Source organism: Erinaceus europaeus, chromosome 13 (genome assembly GCF_950295315.1).
Source record: "Erinaceus europaeus chromosome 13, mEriEur2.1, whole genome shotgun sequence".
NCBI classification, from domain to species: Eukaryota; Metazoa; Chordata; class Mammalia; order Eulipotyphla; family Erinaceidae; genus Erinaceus; species Erinaceus europaeus.
The window spans coordinates 61,215,679-61,236,149 of record NC_080174.1 but is presented as its reverse complement, the minus strand read 5'-3'; positions in this window follow the sequence as shown (position 1 = coordinate 61,236,149).

The following is a 20,471-nucleotide window of genomic DNA, read 5'->3' as shown; positions in this document are numbered from 1 at the left end:
CAGGCGGCGCAAAGCGCAAGGACCAGTGTAAGGATCCTGGTTCAAACCCCTGGTTCCCTACCTGCAGGGTCGTCGCTTCACAGGCAGTGAAGCAGGTCTGCAGGTGTCTTTCTCTCCCTCTCTCTCTGTCTTCCCCTCCTCTCTTTCTCTTTGTCCTACCCAACAATGACAACATCAATAACAACAACTACAACAACAATAAAAAGCAAGGGCAACAAAAGAGAAAATAAATATATATAATAAATTTTTTAAAAGAATTTTTTTTTTTAATTCTGTGCATGACTGGGAAAATGATACAACTAATCAAGTGTGGGGCTTGCATGCCTGAGTCTCTTGTTAGATTCCACGTACATGTTGTACTTTGGCTTCTGTTTTTATTTTTTTTATTACCATCAGGGTTATCTCTGGGGCTTGCTGCCTTCTTGATGAGTCCACCAGTCCCAGTTGCAGTGGCTTTTATTTATAGAACAGAGAATTTGAGGAAAATAGACAACTGAAGCCTGGTTAGTGGTGCACCTGCGTGAATGCAAATGTTAGTGTGCCAGGACCCAGGTTCAAGGCCCCTGGTCCGCACCTGCAGGGCTTTGCGAGTGTTGAAGCTGTGCTACAGGTGTCTGTCTCCCCCTTCCCTCTCAGTTTCTGGTTTGTCTATTCAATAAATAAAAGTTAAAGAGACACCTGCAGCACTGCTTCACTGCTCATGAAGCCTCCCCACTGTAGGTGGAGACTATGGATTTGAACCTGGGTCCTTGCATATGCTTATCCACTGATCCACCTCCCAGAACAAAATAAATAACTTTTTTTTTTAAATTTATTTCTTTATTGGGGAATTAATGTTTTACATTCAATAGTAAATACAGGAGTTTGTACATGCATAACATTCCCCAGTTTCCCATTTAACAATACAACCCCCACTATGTCATTTGTCATCCTTCTTGGATCTGTATTCTCTCCACCCACCCACCCCAGAGTCTTTTACTTTGGTGCAATACGCCAATTCCATTTCAGGTTCTACTTGTGTTTTCTTTTCTGATCTTGTTTTTCAACTTCTACCTGAGAGTGAGATCATCCCATAATCCTCCTTCTGTTTCTGACTTATTTCACTCAACATGATTTTTTCATGGTCCATCCAAGATCGCCTGAAAACGATGAAGTCACCATTTTTCACAGCTGAGTAGTATTCCATTGTGTATATATACCACAACTTGCTCAGCCACTCATCTGTTGTTGGACACCTGGGTTGTTTCCAGGTTTTGGCTATTACAAATTGTGCTGCCAAGAACATATGTGTACACAGATCTTTTTGGATGGATGTGTTGAGTTCCTTAGGATATATCCCCCGGAGAGGAATAACAGGATCATAGGGTAGGTCCATTTCTAGCCTTCTGAGAGTTCTCCAGACTTCTCCACAGAGGTTGGACATATTTACATTCCCACCAGCAGTGCAGGAGGGTTCCTTTGACCCCACACCCTCTCCAGCATTTGCTGCTGTTACCTTTTCTGATGTATAACATTCTCACAGGAGTGAAGTGATATCTCATTGTTGTCTTGATTTGCATTTCTCTGACAATCAGAGACTTGGAGAATTTTTTCATGTGTTTCTCAGCCTTTTGGATCTCTTCTGTGGTGAATATTCTGTCCATGTCCTCCCCCCATTTTTGGATGGGGTTATTTGTTGTCTTGTTGTTGAGTCTGGCAAGCTCTTTATATATGTTGGTTATTAAACTCTTATCTGATGTATGGCATGTAAAGATCCCATTCTGTGAGGGGTCTCTTGGTTTGGGTAGTGGTTTCTTTTGTTGTGAAGAAGCTTTTTAATTTGATGTAGTCCCATAAGTTTATACTTGCCTTAGTCTTCTTTGTAATTGGATTCGTTTCATTGAAAATGTCTTTAAAATTTATGCGGAAAAGAGTTCTGTCAATATTTTCCTCCAAGTATTTGATAGTTTGTGGTCTAACATCCAAGTCCTTGATCCACTTGGAATTTACTTTTGTATTTGGTGAAATGCAGTGATTCAGTTTCATTCTTCTGCGTGTTTCAACCCATTGTTTCCAACACCATTTGTTGAAGAGACTCTGCTTTCCCCATGTAATAGTCTGGGCCCCTTTGTCAAAGATTAGATGTCCATACGTGTGGGGCCTCATTTCTGGGCTCTCAATTCTATTCCACTGGTCAGTGTGTCTATTCATGTTCCAGTACCAAGCAGTTTTGATGACAGCGGCCCTATAATATAGTTTGAGATCTGGGAGTGTGATGCCTCCAGTTCTGTTCTTTCTTCTCAAGATTGTTTTGGCAATTCTAGGTCTTTTCTGGTTCCAGATAAACATTTGTAGCATTTTTTCTATTCTCCTAAAAAATGTGGTTGGGATCTTGATGGGGATAGCATTAAATTTGTAGATAGCTCTGGGTAATATATTCATTTTGATGATGTTAATTCTTCCAATCCATCAACATGGAATATCTTTCCACTTCTTTGTGTCTTTTTCAATTTCTTTGAGTAGTGACTCATAATTTTCAGTATACAAGTCTTTCACTTCCTTGGTTAGATTTACTCCTAGATATTTTATTATTTTTGTTGCTATAGTAAAAGGAATTGATTTCTGGATTTCAATTTCTTCTAACTTAGTGTTTGCATAGAGGAATGCCACTGACTTTTGAATGTTAATTTTATAGCCTGACACCTTACTGTATTGCCTGATGATATCCAAAAGCTTCTTGCTGGATTCTTTAGGTTTTTCTACATATACTATCATGTCATCTGCAAATAAGGAGAGTTTGACTTCTTCTCTTCCAATCTGTATCCCTTTAATTCCTTGGTCCTGCCTGATTGCTATGGCAAGAACTTCCAACACTATGTTGAATAGTAATGGTGATAGTGGGCAGCCCTGTCTAGTACCTGATCTGAGGGGAAATGCTTCCAGTTTTTCACCATTGAGTATGATGTTGGCTGTAGGTTTGCTGTATATAGACTCCACTATCTTCAGGAATTTTCCATCTATTCCCATTTTTTGTAGTGTTTTGATCATAAAGGGATGTTGTATTTTGTCAAAGGCTTTCTCTGCATCTATTGATATGACCATGTGGTTTTTGGTCTTGCTTTTGTTGATGTGGTGGATCACATTGATTGATTTACATATATTAAACCAACCTTGCATGCCTGGAATAAACCCCACTTGGTCATGATGAACAATCTTTTTGATATACTGCTGTATCCGGTTTGCTAGAATTTTGTTTAATATTTTTGCATCTATGTTCATCAGAGATACTGGCCTGTAGTTTTCTTTTTTGGTTGTGTCCCTGTCTGATTTTGGTATCAGGGTGATGTTGGCTTCATAGAAGCCGGCAGGGAGTATTCCAGTGTCTTCAATCTTCTGGAAGACTTTTAAAAGTAGAGGTATTAGTTCTTCTTTGAAGGTTTTGTAGAATTTATTTGTAAAACCATCTGGTCTAGGACTTTTATTTTTGGGGAGGTTTTTGATAACTGTTTCAATTTCATTAGCTGTGATGGGCTTGTTCATGTTATCTACTTCCTCTTTACTTAGTTTTGAAAGTTGGTAGGTATCTAGGAAATCATCCATTTCTTCCAGGTTCTCTAGCTTGGTGGCATATAGTTGTTCATAGAAGCCTCGCATGAGGAAGAAGAAGAAAAAAAAAAAAAGGAAGAAGAAGAAAAAAAAAGAAGCCTCGCATGATATGTTGAATTTCTGCGGTGTCTGTTGTGATATCTCCTCTTTCATTTACTATCCGATTTATTTGGGTCTTCTCCCTTTTTTGTTTTGTGAGTCTGGCTAAAGGTTTGTCAATTTTGTTTACTCTTTTGAAGAACCAACATTTACTTTCGTTGATCTTTTGTATGGTTTTCCTATTCTCAATGTTATTTATTTCTGCCCTAACTTTAGTGATTTCTGACCTTCTCATTGCTTTAGGGTTCCTTTGTTCTTCTTCTAGGTCTTTAAGATGTGCAATCAGGCTGTTTATTTGTGCTTTTTCTTGTTTCCTATTGCGTGCTTGTATAGCTATGAACTTCCCTCTTAGGACTGCTTTAGCTGTGTCCAAAATATTTTGATAGCTTGTGTCTTCATTTTCATTGAACTCTTGAAACATTTTGATTTCTTCCTTGATTTCCTCTTTGACCCAGAAGTTGTTAAGAAGTGTACTGTTGAGCTTCCACATTTTGGGACTGTTACTAATCTTTTGTTGATTGTTAAGTGTTAGTTTAATTCCACTGTGGTCTGAGAAGATGCTTGGAGTGATTTCAATGCTCTTGAATTGGCTGATGCTGTCTTTGTGGCCTAACATAGGTCTATCCTTGAGAATGACCCATGTGGATTTGAGTAAAATGTGTATTCCAGTTTCTTGGGATGAATGACTCTGAAAATGCCCAATAGTTAGAGTTTATCTATCTCTTCATTTAGGTCTCTTATGTCTTTACTGATTTTATGCCTGGATGACCTGTCAAGTTGAGAGAGTGGGGTGTTGGAAGTCCCCTACTATGATTGTGTTTCTGTTAATATATTGCTGTAGCTCTTTCAGTAGAAGTTTGATGTATTTAGATGGATTCTCATTGGGTGCATAGATGTTAATAATTGTTAAGTCCTCTTGATTGACTGATCCTCTGAGCATTAAGTAGTGTCCATTCCTATCTTTTTTAATCTTATCTATTTTAAAGTCTATCATGTCAGATATGAAAATAGCTGTTCCTGCCCTTTTTTGTGGGCCATTGGCTTGTATGATAGTTTTCCATCCTTTCACTTTAAGTCTGTGTTTGTCTTGTTGAGTTAGGTGGGTTTCCTGTAGACAGCATATTGTGTTGTGTTTTCTGATCCATCTTCCTACTCTGTGTCTTTTAATAGGTGAATTCAGGCCATTCACATTTATTGATATCAAAGATTGAAGATATTTTAACGCCATTCTTGTAGAGTCTTAGAGTGTTTTGATATATGTCCTATTTGTGGTGGTCTGATTGTTTATAGGAGACCTTTCAGAACTTCTTTCAGGGCAGGCTTGGTGATAGTTGATTCCTTCAACTGTTGCTTGTCTGAGAAGGTTTTGATGCCTCCATCTAGTCTGAATGACAGTCTAGCAGGATATAGTATTCTTGGCTGAAAGCCTTTCTCATTGAGCACTCAATAGATATCTTGCCATTCTCTTCTAGCCTGTAGTGTTTGTATGGAGAAGTCTGCTGCTAATCTTATGGGTTTTCCTTTGTAGGTGACTCTTTGTTTTTCTCTTGCAGCCTTCAGGATCCTTTCTTTATCCTTATTCCTTTCCATTCTAAGTATGATATGTCTTGGTGTCTTTAGGTCTGGGTTAATTCTGTTTGGGACCCTCTGGGCTTCTTGAATTTTTATGTCTTTGATGTTGTCCAATCTAGAGAAATTTTCAGCTACTATGGCCTGGAAAATTCTTTCTTCCTCTCCTTCTCTTTCTTCCTCTGGTATGCCAATAATGTGTATATTGTTTCTTTTGAATTCATCCCATAAGACTCTGTTGTTGTTTTCAGCATCTCTTAATCTCTTTTTGAGATCTCTTACTTCGTTTTTAGTTGTCTCTAATTCATCCTCAGTCTTGCTAATTCTGTCTTCAGCCTCATAGATTCTATTCTCTCTGCCCTCTACTGTTTTCTAGAGTTCATCTATTTTGTTGCCCTGCTCTGATACTGTTTTAGCTTGTTTTGCTAGTTGCATTCTTAGCGATTTCAGCTTTCAGCTCTCTTATAACCATGAGATAATTAGTATTTTCTTCCATATTCTCATTTGTTGTTCCTGCAGTTCTGATTACAATTTTTTCAAATTCTTTACTCACTCCTGTTATTATTTCCTTAGCTAATGTTTGGATGTTGAACTTGTTTTGTGCTTCACCCTCTGGAGGACTTTTAGCTGGACTCTTGTCCTGGTTCGATTCTCCAATATTTTTTCTTGTTGTTTTAACCATTTTATATATTATGAGTTCCCTTTATCAGTACTTTTCAAATTATTGATCACTATTGCCTGGATTGACTTGTGTCTAAGTAAGTTAATCAAAGGGTTCACAGTGGTGGACGTTAGCAGTTGTTTCAATCCCTGAGTTGGAGCTCAGTGGTTTCAAAGCCTCTTTTTTTTTTTTCTTCCCTGTAGGCTATGGGAGCCTGAGGGCTTTTAAACTATCAATAGGCTTCTTAGCTTAATCACTGACTCCTGACCAAGAGATAAAGCAGGGTGTGGCAGAGATAATCCAGTGGTTATGCAAAGAGACTTTCATAGCCCCTCAGCTATGCCACCGAGGTATAGGTCTACTCCTGAGTTTCCTGGTTAGATCTCTGTCCCCTGGTGTCCCTCCCTGCCACTGCTCCAGATTCTGAGGGCAGTAGCAATGGAGACTCAGAGTTGCACTTGGTGAGTCTCTGGGGAGTCCTCTCCTCCCTTCAGCTGTCCCCTTGTTGGTGGAGCAGACTGGAGGGGGTGTCTCAACTGATAAATTTTGCTGAATTGTTAGCAGTCACTTAATCTCTCCTTAGGCTCCTCTCTCCTCTCTGTTACCAGCCACACGTGTTTGTACTCACCGGTGATTTACTGGGTTCCTGTGGTCATTCTAGTCCTGTCTTGTTTCGGTCCCGGGTGGTCTCCTTTGGTATTCCTAGTTGATCCAGGAGAGGAGAGGAGAGGAGAGGAGAGGAGAGGAGAGGAGAGGAGAGGAGAGGAGAGGAGAGGAGAGGAGAGAGAAAGCTATCTGCTGCTCGTAGCTCTGCCTCCGGAAGTTGAATCTGATAAATAACTCTTAAAAGATTCTGGGGTGGAATAGATAGCATAATGTTTATACAAACAGACTCATGCCTGAGGCTCCAAAGTCCCAAATTCAATCCCCCCGCACCACCATAAACCAGTACTTACCGGTACTCTGGTTAAAAGATTCTGTAGGGAGCCAGGCGGGTGCACAACAGGTTAAGCACACATGGCACAAAGTACAAATACCCTCATAAAGTATCCCAGTTTGAGCCCCCAGCTCCCCACCTGCAGGGGGTTCAATTCACAGGCAGTGAAGCAGGTCTGCAGGTGTTAAAACAACAACAAAAAAGATTCTATGGAAGAAAGTTTGGATCCCCTGCCTCAAATGTGTAAATCCCTGGGCCATCATGGAGCATTGATTTCTGCAAACCTTAGTCATTAAAAAAAAAAAAATTATACTGTGGGAACATCAAGAAAAACTTGGTAGGCAGTCAATAATCTGATGGGCAATATCAATTTGTTCTTTTAAAAAGCGAGTGGGACAACAAGGGCAACAAAAAGGAATAAATAAAATAAATATTTTTAAAAATTTATTTAAAAAAAAGCGAGTGGGGGCCCAGGTGGTGGCGCACCTTGTTGAACGCACATGTTATAATGCACAAGGACCTGGGTTCGAATCCCCAGTTCCTACCTGCAGGGGGAAAGCTTTGAGTGGTGAAGCAGTGCTGCAGGTGTCTCTGTCTTCTCTATCACCCCCTTACCTCTAGATTTATGCCTGTCTCTGTTCAATATATAAAGATAAAAAATGAGGTGGTCCCAGAGGTGGCACAGCTAATAAAGCATTGGACTCTCCAGCATGAGGTCCTGAGTTCAATCACCAGCAGCACATGTACATATCTGGTTCTTTCTCTTCTATCTTTCTCATTAATAGAGTAACTTTAGGGGAAAAAAAAAGTGAGGGGTTTTAGGAATAAGGATCCCCTTTAGAGCCCCCAGCTCCCCACCTGCAGGGGAGTCACTTCACAGGTGGTGAAGCAGGTCTGCAGGTGTCTTATCTCTTCCCCTCTCTCGATTTCTCTGTTTTATCCAACAACAGCAGCCACAATAACAATGGGGAAAAAAATGGCCTCTAGGAGCAGTTGATTCCTAGTGCAGACACGGAGCCCCAGTGATAACCCAGAAGGGGGAAGTGGGGATGGCAGGTGGTGGTGCACATGGTTAAGTGTACACATTATAGTGCACAAGGACCCTGATTCAAGTCCCTGGTCCCACCCGTAGGGGGAAAGCCTCATGAGTGGTGAAGCAGGGCTGCAGGTGTCTTATCTCCCCCCTCCCCTCTCAATTTCTCTGTCTATCCAATAATAAAGTTTTATTTATGTGTGTGTGGCATTGTGTGGGCCCGAGGGGCTGGGGCTATGGCTGATGGGTGTCGGGCCAAGTGTGGGACTTGGGGACCTAACTCAGATGGGGGGCATAGGGGTTGGTCCTGGCACTAGGGAGGACACCACCGACTCCAGCGCTGCTGATGCCCCCACTATACCCAGGCCCAAGGATGCAATACTTAACTTCCTACTTGCTGCTCATCCTGGTGGGCAATACACCCCCCAGTGCCAAGGGCATCAGAAAGATTCTGGACACCATCAGCATCTAGGCTAACCATGACCTGATGAATAAGGTCATCAGTGAACTGAACAGAAAAAGTGGGTAGATAGCATAATGGTTATGCAGTGACTCACGTCTGAGGCTCCAAAATCCCAGGTTCAACCTCCTGCACCATCAGCCTGAGTGGAGCAGTTCTCATAAAAAAAAAAAAAGAAAGAAAAAGAAAAAAACATTTAGGATGTCATTGCCCAGGATATCAAACTGGCCGGTGTGCCTACTGGTGGGGCCGTGGCCTCTTACACCCTAGGATCATTAGATCCTACCAATGGCTTCACCCCTACAGCAGCAGAGAAGAAGGATGAGTCCAATGAGGACATGGGATTTGATCTGTTCAATTAGAGCCCTGCTCCCCTAAAAATAAACACTTTTTTAAAGGAGGGTAGGTGGGGGAGTTGGGTGGTAGCGCAGCGGGTTAAGCACAGGTGGCGTGAAGTGCATAGACTGGCGTAAGAATCCTGGTTTGAGTCCCCAGCTCCCCACCTGCAGGGGAGTTGCTCCCCCTCTGTCTTCCCCTCTTCTCTCCATTTCTCTCTGTCCTATCCAACAATGACATCAGTAGCAACAACAATGACAAACAAGGGCAACAAAAGGGAAAATAAAGATTTTTAAAAAAGGGTAGGTGGGAAGAGCTCCTGGGTGGTGGCTCACCTAGTTAAGTGCATACATCATCATTCACGAAGACCCAGGTTCAAGCAGAAGGAAGCTTCACAAGCAGTGAAGCAAGGATGCAGGTGTCTGTATTCCTCTCATTTTCTCTGTCCTATAAAGTTAAAAAATGGAGCAGCCTGGGAAGTGACATGCATTGAACTATTAAGCATGGGATCCTAAATTCAATCTCCAGCATCACATACTAGAGTGATGCTCCTCCCTCACTCTCCATATATGTGTGTGTGTGTGTGTGTGTGTGTGTGTGTGTGTGTGTGTGATAGAAACAAGATAGGAGGCAGTAGGGAGACATCTGCAACACTGCTTCACTGTTTATGAAGTTTCCCCCTGCAGGTGGGGACCAGGAGCTAACTTTTCCAGATACAGAGAGGGAAATCACTGAGACCAGGCGAGATAGTGGCACACCCAGTAGATCACACAACACATGCACAAGGACCAGGATTCAACACAAGGACCAGTTCAAGTCCCTGTACTCACCTGTGAGGAGGAAGTTTCATGTGGAGTGTGACACTTGCAGGTATCTCTATCAAAAAATAAGTAAAAGTCCCGGTTCGAGCCCCCGGCTCCCCACCTGCAGGGGAGTCGCTTCACAGGCGGTGAAGCAGGTCTGCAGGTGTCTATCTTTCTCTCCCCCTCTCTCTCTGTCTTCCCCTCCTCTCTCCATTTCTCTCTGTCCTATCCAACAACAAAGCAACGTCAACAATGGCAATAATAACCGCAAGGAGGCTGCAACAACTAGGGCAACAAAAAGGGGGGAATATGGCCTCCAGGAGCCGTGGATTCATGGTGCAGGCACCAAGCCCAGCAATAACCCTGGAGGAGAAAAGAAAAAAAATAATAAGTAAAAGAAGGGCTGGGGAAACAGTGTAATGGTTATGCAAAAGCTTTTCAAGCCTGAGGCTCTAAGATCCCAGATTCAATCCCCAGCACCTCTATAAGCCAGAACTGAATAGTGTTCTGGTCTCTTTGTCTCTATCTTTATCTGCTCTTTCTCACTAAATTATATATGTACACATATATTTATTATAAGATTTTTAAGTTATTCCCTTTTGTTGCCCTTGTTTTATTATTCCTCTTATTGATGTCATTGTTGGATAGGACAGAAAAATAGAGGGGTTGAAGGATTCAGAGGACCTAGTGGGGTTGTATTGTTATATGGGAAACTGGGGAATGTTATGCATGTACAAACTATTGTACTTACTGTTGAATGTAAAACATTAATTCCCTAATAAAAAAAATTGTAGCTCAAAAAAAAGAAAGAAAGAAATAGAGGAGGGGGAGACGGGACAAAAAGAGAGACATCTGCAGACCTGCTTCATGGCCTGCGAAGGGACTTCCCTGCAGGTGGGAATCCAGGGGCTGGAATCGGAATCCTTACACCAGTCCTTGTGCTTTGCGCCACCTGAACTTAACTACAGCCCAACTCCCACAAAAATATTTTAAAAAATATTAAGTAGGGAAACGGCAGTAGTGCAGCGGGTTAAGCACACGTGGCACAAAGCGCAAGGACCAACATAAGAATCCAGGCTCAAGCCCCAGCTCCCCACCTGCAAGGCAATTGCTTCACAGGCAATGAAGCAGGTCTGCAGGTGTCTTATCTTTCTCTTCCCCTCCTCTCTCCATTTCTTTCTGTCCTATCCAACAACAAAGACATCAATAACAACAATACAACAGTAAAGGGCAACAAAAGGGAATAAATAAATATTTAAAAATTTAAAAAGGGAGTTGGGCAGTAGCGCAGCGGGTTAAGCGCACATAGCGTGAAGCGCGAGGACCAAAGTAAGAAACCTGGTTCGAGTCCCCAGCTCCCCCCCTGCAGGGGAGTCACTTCACAGGCGGTGAAGGAGGTCTGCAGGTGTCTATCTTTCTCTCCCTCTCTCTGTCTTCCCCTCCTCTCTCCATTTCTCTCTATCCTTTAACAACGACGACATCAATAACAACAACAGTAAAAATTTAAAACAGACAAGGGCAACAAAAGGAAATATAAATTTTTAAAAAATAGTAAGTAAACGGGAGCTGGGCGGTAGCGCAGTGGGTTAGGCGCACATGCGCGAAACTCAAGGTCTGGCGTAAGGATACCAATTCGAGCCCCCAGCTCCCTACCTTCAGGGGGGTTGCTTCACAAGCGTGAAGCATGTCTGCAGGTGTCTATTTCTCTCTCCTCCTCTCTGTCTTGCCCTCCTCTCTCCATTTCTCTCTGTCCTAACCAACAACAACAGCTATAACAACTACAACAAGGGCAACAAAATGGGAAAAATGGCCTCTAGGAACAGTGGATTTGTAGAGCAGGCACCAAGCCCCAGCGATAACCCTAGAAGCATTAAAAAAAAAAATTTTTTTTAAAGTTGGGCTGTAGCGCAGCGGGTTAAGCACACATGGTGCAAAGCACAAGGACCAGCTTAAGAATCCAGGTTCGCTATTGCACCAAAGTAAAAGACTGGGGTGGGTGGGTGGGTGGGGAGAATACAGGTCCATGAAGGATGATAAATGACATAGTGGGGGTTATATTGTTAAATGGGAAACTGGGGGATGTTATGCATGTACAAACTATTGTATTTACTGTTGAATGTAAAACATTAATTCCCCAATAAAGAAAAAAAAGAATCCAGGTTCGAGTCCCCGGCTCCCCACCTGCAGGGGAGTCACTTCACAAGCGGTGAAGCAGGTCTGCAGGTGTCTATCTTTCTCCCTCTGTCTTCCCCTTCTTTCTCCATTTCTCTCTGTCCTATCCAACAACGACGACAGCAATAATTTTTTTTAAGTCTTTTATTTATTTTATTTTTTGAGAGAGATGTAGAGAGAGAAAGACACAGAGAGAAACACCAGATCACTGCTCAGCTCTGGTTTATGGTGGTGCAGGGGATTGAACCTGGGACTTTGGAGCCTCAGGCATAAAGAGTCTCTTTGCATAACCACTATGCTGTCTACCCCCGCTACGACAGCAATAATATAACTACAGCAACAATGAAAAACAACAAGGGCAACAAAAAGGAAAATAAATTTTAAAAAGGAAAAGAAAGAAAAAAATTAAAGGTATTTTTTAAATATTTATTATTTATCCCCTTTTGTTGTCCTTGTTTTTTATTGTAGTTATTATTGATGTCGTTATTGGATAGAACAGAGAGAAATAGAGGAGGGGAAGACAGCATGAGAGAAAGATAGACACTTGCAGACCTGCTTCGCCACCTGTGAAGTGACTCCCCTGCAGGTGGGGAGCCGGGGGCTTGACCAGGATCCTTACGGGTCCTTGTGCTTTGCACCTTCTGTGCTTAACCCACTGAGCTACCGCCTGACTCCCAGAAAAAAAAATAATAATAATAAGTAAACAGAAAAGGAAATCATCTGGTTCAGGAGGTGGCGCAGTGGTTAAGGAACTAGACTCTCAAGCATGAGGGCCTGAGTTCAGTCCCCGGCAGCACATGTACCAGAGTGATGTCTGGCCCTTTCTCTCTCTCCTCCTATCTTTCTCATTAATAAAATAAATAAAATCTTAAAAAAAAAAGGGATTCGACTTCCGGAGGCGGAGCTACGAGCAGCAGATCGCTTTCTCTCCTCTCCTCTCCCGGATCAACTAGGAATACCAAAGGAGACCACCGGACCGAAACAAGACAGGACTAGAATGACCACAGAAACCCAGTAAATCACCCGTGAGTACAAACACGCGTGGCTGGTGACAGAGAGGAGAGAGGGGCCTAAGGAGAGATTAAGTGACTGCTAACAGTTCGACAGTCTGTCAGTGGAGACACCACCTCCAGTCTGCTCCACCAACAAGGGGACAGCTGAAGGGAGGAAAGGACTCCCCAGAGACTCACCAAGTACAACTCTGAGTCTCCATTGCTACTACCCTCAGAATCTGGAGCAGCAACAGGGAGGGACACCAGGGCACAGAGATCTAACCGGGAAACTCAGGAGAAGACCTATACCTCGGTGGCATAGCTGAAGGGCTGTGAAAGTCTCTTTGCATAACCACTGGATTATCTCTGCCACACCCTGCTTTATCTCTTGGTCAGGAGTCAGTGATTAAGCCAAGAAGCCTATTGATAGTTTAAAAGCCCTCAGGCTACCATAGCCTATAGGGGAAAAAAAAAAGGCTTTTACACCACTGAACTCCAACTCAGGGATTGAAAAAACTGTTAACTTATATAAAATGGTTAAAACAACAAGAAAAAATAATGGAGACTCGAACCAGGACAAGAGTCCAGCTAAAAGTCCTCCAGAGGGCGAAGCACAAAACAACGAGTTCAACATCCAAACATTAGCTAAGGAAATAATAACAGGAGTGAGTAAAGAATTTGAAAAAATTGTAATCAGAACTGCAGGAACAACAAATGAGAATATGGAAGAAAATTCTAATAATCTCATGGTTATTAGAGAGCTGAAAGCTGAAATTGCTGAGCTAAGAAGGCAACTAGCTGAACAAGCTAAAACAGTATCAGAGCAGGGCAACAAAATAGATGAACTCCAGAAAGCAGTAGTGGGCAGAGAGAATAGAATCAATGAGGCTGAAGACAGAATTAGCAAGATTGAGGATGAATTAGAGACAACTAAAGAAGAAGTAAGAGATCTCAAAAAGAGATTAAGAGATGCTGAAAACAACAACAGAGTCCTATGGGATGACTTCAAAAGAAACAATATACGCATTATTGGCTTACCAGAGGAAGAAAGAGAAGGGGAGGAAGAAAGCATTCTCCAGGCCATAATAGCTGAAAATTTCTCTAGTTTAGACAACACCAAAGACATAAAGATTCAAGAAGCCCAGAGGGTCCCAAACAGAATTAACCCAGACCTAAAGACACCAAGACATGTCATACTTAGATTGGAAAGGAATAAGGATAAAGAAAGGATCCTCAAGGCTGCAAGAGAAAAACAAAGAGTCACCTACAAAGGAAAACCCATAAGATTAGCAGCAGACTTCTCCATACAAACACTACAGGCTAGAAGAGAATGGCAAGATATCTATCGAGTGCTCAATGAGAAAGGCTTTCAGCCAAGAATACTATATCCTGCTAGACTGTCATTCAGACTAGATGGAAGCATCAAAACCTTCTCAGACAAGCAACAGTTGAAGGAAGCAACCATCACCAAGCCTGCCTTGAAAGAAGTTCTGAAAGGTTTCCTATAAACAACCAGACCACCACAAATAGAACATATATCAAAACGCTCTAAAACTCTACAAGAATGGCGTTAAAATATCTTCAATCTTTGATATCAATAAATGTGAATGGCCTGAATTCACCTATTAAAAGACACAGAGTAGGAAGATGGATCAGAAAACACAACCCAACAATATGTTGTCTACAGGAAACTCACCTAACGCAACAAGACAAACACAGACTTACAGTGAAAGGATGGAAAACTATCATTCAAGCCAATGGCCCACAAAAAAGGGCAGGAACAGCTATTCTCATATCTGACATGATAGACTTTAAAATACATAAGATTAAAAAAGATAGGAATGGACACTACTTAATGCTCAGAGGATCAGTCAATCAAGAGGACTTAACAATTATTAATATCTATGCACCCAATGAGAAGCCATCTAAATACATCAAACTTCTACTGAAAGAGCTACAGCAATATATTAACAGTAACACAAATAGTAGGGGACTTCAACACCCCACTATCTCAACTTGACAGATCATCCAGGAAGAAAATCAGTAAAGACATAAGGGAGCTAAATGAAGAGATAGATAAACTAGAACTATTGGACATTTTCAGAGTCATTCATCCCAAGAAACTGGAATACACATTTTACTCAAATCCACATGGATCATTCTCAAGGATAGACCATATGTTAGGCCACAAAGACAGCATCAGCCTATTCAAGAGCACTGAAATCATCCCAAGCATCTTCTCAGACCACAGTGGAATTAAACTAACACTTAACAATCAACAAAAGATTAGTAACAGTGCCAAAATGTGGAAGCTCAACAGTACACTTCTTAACAACTTCTGGGTCAAAGAGGAAATCAAGGAAGAAATCAAAATGTTTCGAGAGTTCAATGAAAATGATGACACAAGCTATCAAAATATTTGGGACACAGCTAAAGCAGTCCTAAGAGGGAAGTTCATAGCTATACAAGCACACATTAGGAAACAAGAAAAGGCACAAATAAACAGCCTGATTGCACATCTTAAAGACCTAGAAGAAGAACAACAAAGGAACCCTAAAGCAACCAGAAGGACAGAAATTACTAAAGTTAGGGCAGAAATAAATAACATTGAGAATAGGAAAACCATACAAAAGATCAATGAAAGTAAATGTTGGTTCTTCGAAAGAGTAAACAAAATTGACAAACCTTTAGCCAGACTCACAAAACAAAAAAGGGAGAAGACCCAAATAAATCGGATAGTAAATGAAAGAGGAGATATCACAACAGACACTGCAGAAATTCAACATATCATGCGAGGCTACTATGAACAACTATATGCCACCAAGTTAGAGAACCTGGAAGAAATGAATGATTTCCTAGATACCTACCAACTTCCAAAACTAAGTAAAGAGGAAGTGGACAACATGAACAGGCCCATCACAGCTAATGAAATTGAAACAGTTATCAAAAATCTTCCCCAAAATAAAAGTCCTGGACCAGATGGTTTTACAAATGAATTCTACAAAACTTTCAAAGAAGAACTAATACCTCTACTTTTAAAAGTCTTCCAGAAGATTGAAGACACTGGAATACTCCCTGCAAGCTTCTATGAAGCCAACATCACCCTGATACCAAAAGCAGACAGGGACACAACCAAAAAAGAAAACTACAGACCAATATCTCTGATGAACATAGATGCGAAAATATTGAACAAAATTCTAGCCAACCGGATACAGCAGTATATCAAAAAGATTGTTCATCATGACCAAGTGGGGTTTATCCCAGGCATGCAAGGTTGGTTTAATATACGTAAATCAATCAATGTGATCCACCACATCAACAAAAGTAAGACCAAAAACCACATGGTCATATCAATAGATGCAGAGAAAGCCTTTGACAAAATACAACATCCCTTTATGATCAAAACACTACAAAAAATAGGAATAGATGGAAAATTCCTGAAGATAGTGGAGTCTATATATAGCAAACCTACAGCCAACATCATACTCAATGGTGAAAAACTGGAAGCATTTCCCCTCAGATCAGGTACTAGACAGGGCTGCCCACTATCACCATTACTATTCAACATAGTGTTGGAAGTTCTTGCCATAGCAATCAGGCAGGAGCAAGGAATTAAAGGAATACAGATTGGAAGAGAAGAAGTCAAACTCTCCTTATTTGCAGATGACATGATAGTATACATGGAAAAACCTAAGGAATCTAGCAAGAAGCTTTTGGAAATCATCAGGCAATACAGTACTGTGTCAGGCTATAAAATTAACATTCAAAAGTCAGTGGCATTCCTCTATGCAAACACTAAGTTAGAAGAAATTGAAATCCAGAAATCAGTTCCTTTTTCTATAGCAACAAAAACAATAAAATATCTAGGAATAAACCTAACCAAAGAAGTGAAAGACTTGTATACTGAAAATTATGAGTCACTACTCAAAGAAATTGAAAAAGACACAAAGAAGTGGAAAGATATTCCATGCTCATGGGTTGGAAGAATTAACATCATCAAAATGAATATATTACCCAGAGCCATCTACAAATTTAATGCTATCCCCATCAAGATCCCAAGCACATTTTTTAGGAGAATAGAACAAATGCTACAAATGTTTATCTGGAACCAGAAAAGACCTAGAATTGCCAAAACAATCTTGAGAAAAAAGAACAGAACCGGAGGCATCACACTGCGAGATCTCAAACTGTATTATAGGGCCATTGTCATCAAAACTGCTTGGTACTGGAACATGAACAGACACACTGACCAGTGGAATAGAATTGAGACCCCAGAAATGAGGCCCCACACCTATGGACATCTAATCTTTGACAAAGGGGCCCAGACTATTACATGGGGAAAGCAGAGTCTCTTCAACAAATGGTGTTGGAAACAATGGGTTGAAACATGCAGAAGAATGAAGCTGAATCACTGTATTTCACCAAATACAAAAGTAAATTCCAAGTGGATCAAGGACTTGGATGTTAGACCTGAAACTATCAGATACTTAGAGGAAAATATTGGAAGAACTTTTTTCCGCATAAATTTTAAAGACATTTTCAATGAAACGAATCCAATTACAAGGAAGACTAAGGCAAGTATAAACCTATGGGACTACATCAAATTAAAAAGCTTCTTCACAGCAAAAGAAACCACTACCCAAATCAAGAGACCCCTCACAAAATGGGAGAAGATCTTTACATGCCATACATCAGATAAGAGTTTAATAACCAACATATATAAGGAGCTTACCAGACTCAACAACAAGACAACAAATAACCCCATCCAAAAATGGGGGGAGGACTTGGACAGAATATTCACCACAGAAGAGATCCAAAAGGCCGAGAAACACATGAAAAAATGCTCCAAGTCTCTGATTGTCAGAGAAATGCAAATCAAGACAACAATGAGATATCACTTCACTCCTGTGAGAATGTCACACATCAGAAAAGGTAACTGCAGCAAATGCTGGAGAGGATGTGGGGTCAAAGGAACCCTCCTGCACTGCTGGTGGGAATGTCAATTGGTCCAACCTCTGTGGAGAACAGTCTGGAGAACTCTCAGAAGGCTAGAAATGGACCTACCCTATGACCCTGCAATTCCCCTCCTGGGGATATATCCTAAGGAACCCAACACATCCATCCAAAAAGATCTGTGTACACATATGTTCTTGGCAGCACAATTTGTAATAGCCAAAACCTGGAAGCAACCCAGGTGTCCAACAACAGATGAGTGGCTGACCAAGTTGTGGTATATATACACAATGGAATACTACTCAGCTGTAAAAAATGGTGACTTCACCGTTTTCAGCCGATCTTGGATGGACCTTGAAAAAATCATGTTGAGTGAAATAAGTCAGAAACAGAAGGATGAATACGGGATGATCTCACTCTCAGGCCGAAGTTGAAAAACAAGATTAGAAAAGAAAACACAAGTCGAACCTGAAATGGAATTGGAGTATTACACCAAAGTAAAAGACTCTGGGGTGGGTGGGTGGATGGGGAGAATACAGGTCCATGAAAAATGATGAATGAAATAGTGGGGGTTGTATTGCTAAATGGGAATATGGGAAATGTTATGCATGTAAAAAATAAAAAAAAAAGAAGTAGAAACGCAAAGCAGAAATTGACTGAGTTTGGAGTATGGCACCAAAGTAAGAAAGCAGAAGTATACTAGAGTTTGCAGTGAGTACCTCCCTAATACTACCTTTCCACTTTTCCAAGCTTTGGGTCCATGATTGCTCAACAATTTGTTTGGCTTTGTATGTTAACTCTCTTTTCAGTCACCAGGTTCCAGGTGTCATCAGGATGCCGGCCAGACTTTCCTGGATTGAAGACACCACCAATGTGTCCTGGAGCTCAGCTTCCCCAGAGACCCACCCTACTAGGGAAAGAGAGAGGCAGACTGGGAGTATGGACTGACCAGTCAGCGCCCATGTTCAGCGGGGAAGCAATTACAGAAGCCAGACCTTCTACCTTCTGCAACCCACAATGACCCTGGGTCCATGCTCCAAGAGGGATAGAGAATGGGAAAGCTGTCGGGGGAGGGGGTGGGATATGGAGATTGGGCGGTGGGAAAATAAATAAATAAAAAATAAATAAAATAAATAAAAATATTAAAAAAAAATCTTAAAAAAAAAAAAAGGAAATCAGGCACCAGTTTCCTTCAGTACTGTGGGTGTCACACTTGAACCGGGGTCTTGCACCTGGCAAAGTTGTGTATTATCCAAGTGAACTATGTTCCCAGATTCTTTTTTTTTTTTAAAAGATTTTATTAATGAGAAACATAGGAGAGAGATGCATTGGATGCATTGGATCGACCTTCTCGTGGTGCATCCCGTGAGTACCCATTCATTGGGGAAACTGACGATCCTTCCTAGCCGACTGAATCCACATGGATCCCAGTCACTTTCAAAGCCAGCAACAAGCAACTCCTGACAGCTTTCAACCTGACCTGTTGACTGGCTACGGAAGAAGGGCAAACGCTAGAAGAAGAATAGGAGAGAGAAAGAGCCAGACATCACTCTGGTACATGTGCTGCCGGGGATTGAACTGAGGACCTCATGCTTGAAAATCTGATGCTTTATCCACTGCGCCACCTCTCGGACCACCAGATTCTTTAATTAAAGAGACAGACATACCACAGCACTGCTCAACTGCTTTATGGTGGTGCCAGGATTGAAACTGGGACGTCAGAGCCTAGGACATAACCATCTCGCTATCTCCCTAGCTGCCTTTTTTTTTTTTTTAATATTTACTTATTCCTGGGCGGAAGGTAGATAGCATAATGGTTATGCAAACAGACTCTCATGCCTGAGGCTGCAAAGTCCCAGGTTCAACCCTGCACCACCATAAGCCAGAGCTGAACAGTGCTCTGGTAAAAAAAATAAATAAATATTTATTCCCTTTTGTTGCCCTTGTTGAAGTATTACTGTTGTAGTTACTGTTGTTGTTGTTATTGGTGGTATTATTGGATAGGACAGAAAGAAATGGAGAGAGGAGGGGAAGACAGAGAGGGAGAGAAAAAGATAAGACACCTACAGACCTTCTTGGACGCTTGTGATGGGACTCACCTGCAGGTGGGAAGCCGGGGGCTCTAACCAGGATCCTTCCTCAGGTCCTTTTGCTTTGCATGGCCACATGCACTTAATGCGCTGCGCTACTGTCCACTCCCACTTTTTTAAAAATTTTATTTCTTTATTAGCTTTATTTATTGGATAGAGACAGCCAGAAATCAAGTGAAGGGGGAGATAGGGAGAGAGACACAGATGCCTGAAGCAGTGCTTCACCACTTGCAAAGCTTTCACCCTGCAGGTGGGGACCAGGGGCTCAAGCCCACGTTCTTGCTCACTGTAACATGTGCGCTCAGTCAGATGCGCCACCAGCCGGCCTCCCAACTGCCTTTTTTTTTTTTTGCCTCCAGGGTTATCACTGTTGCTCGGTGCCAACACTACGAATCCACTGCTCCTGGAGGCCATTTTTCCCATTTTGTTGTCCTTGTTTTTGCCCTTGTTTTGGTGATTATTATTGTTATAGCTGTTGTTGCTGCTGGATAGGAAAGAGAAATGGAGAGAGGAGGGGAAGACAGAGAGGAGGAGAGAAAGCTAGACACCTGCAGACCTACTTCACCACTTGCGAAGTAACCCCTCTGCAGGTGGGAAGCTAGGGGCTCAAACCCGGATCCTTATGCGGGTCCTTGAGCTTTGCACCATATGCGCTTAACCCACTGTGCTACTGCCCGCCCCTCACCCCAGCTGCCTTTTTTTTTTTTTTTGTCTCCAGGGTTATCACTGGGGGCTCTGTGCCTGCACTATGAATTCACTGCTCCTGGAGGCTATTTTTCCC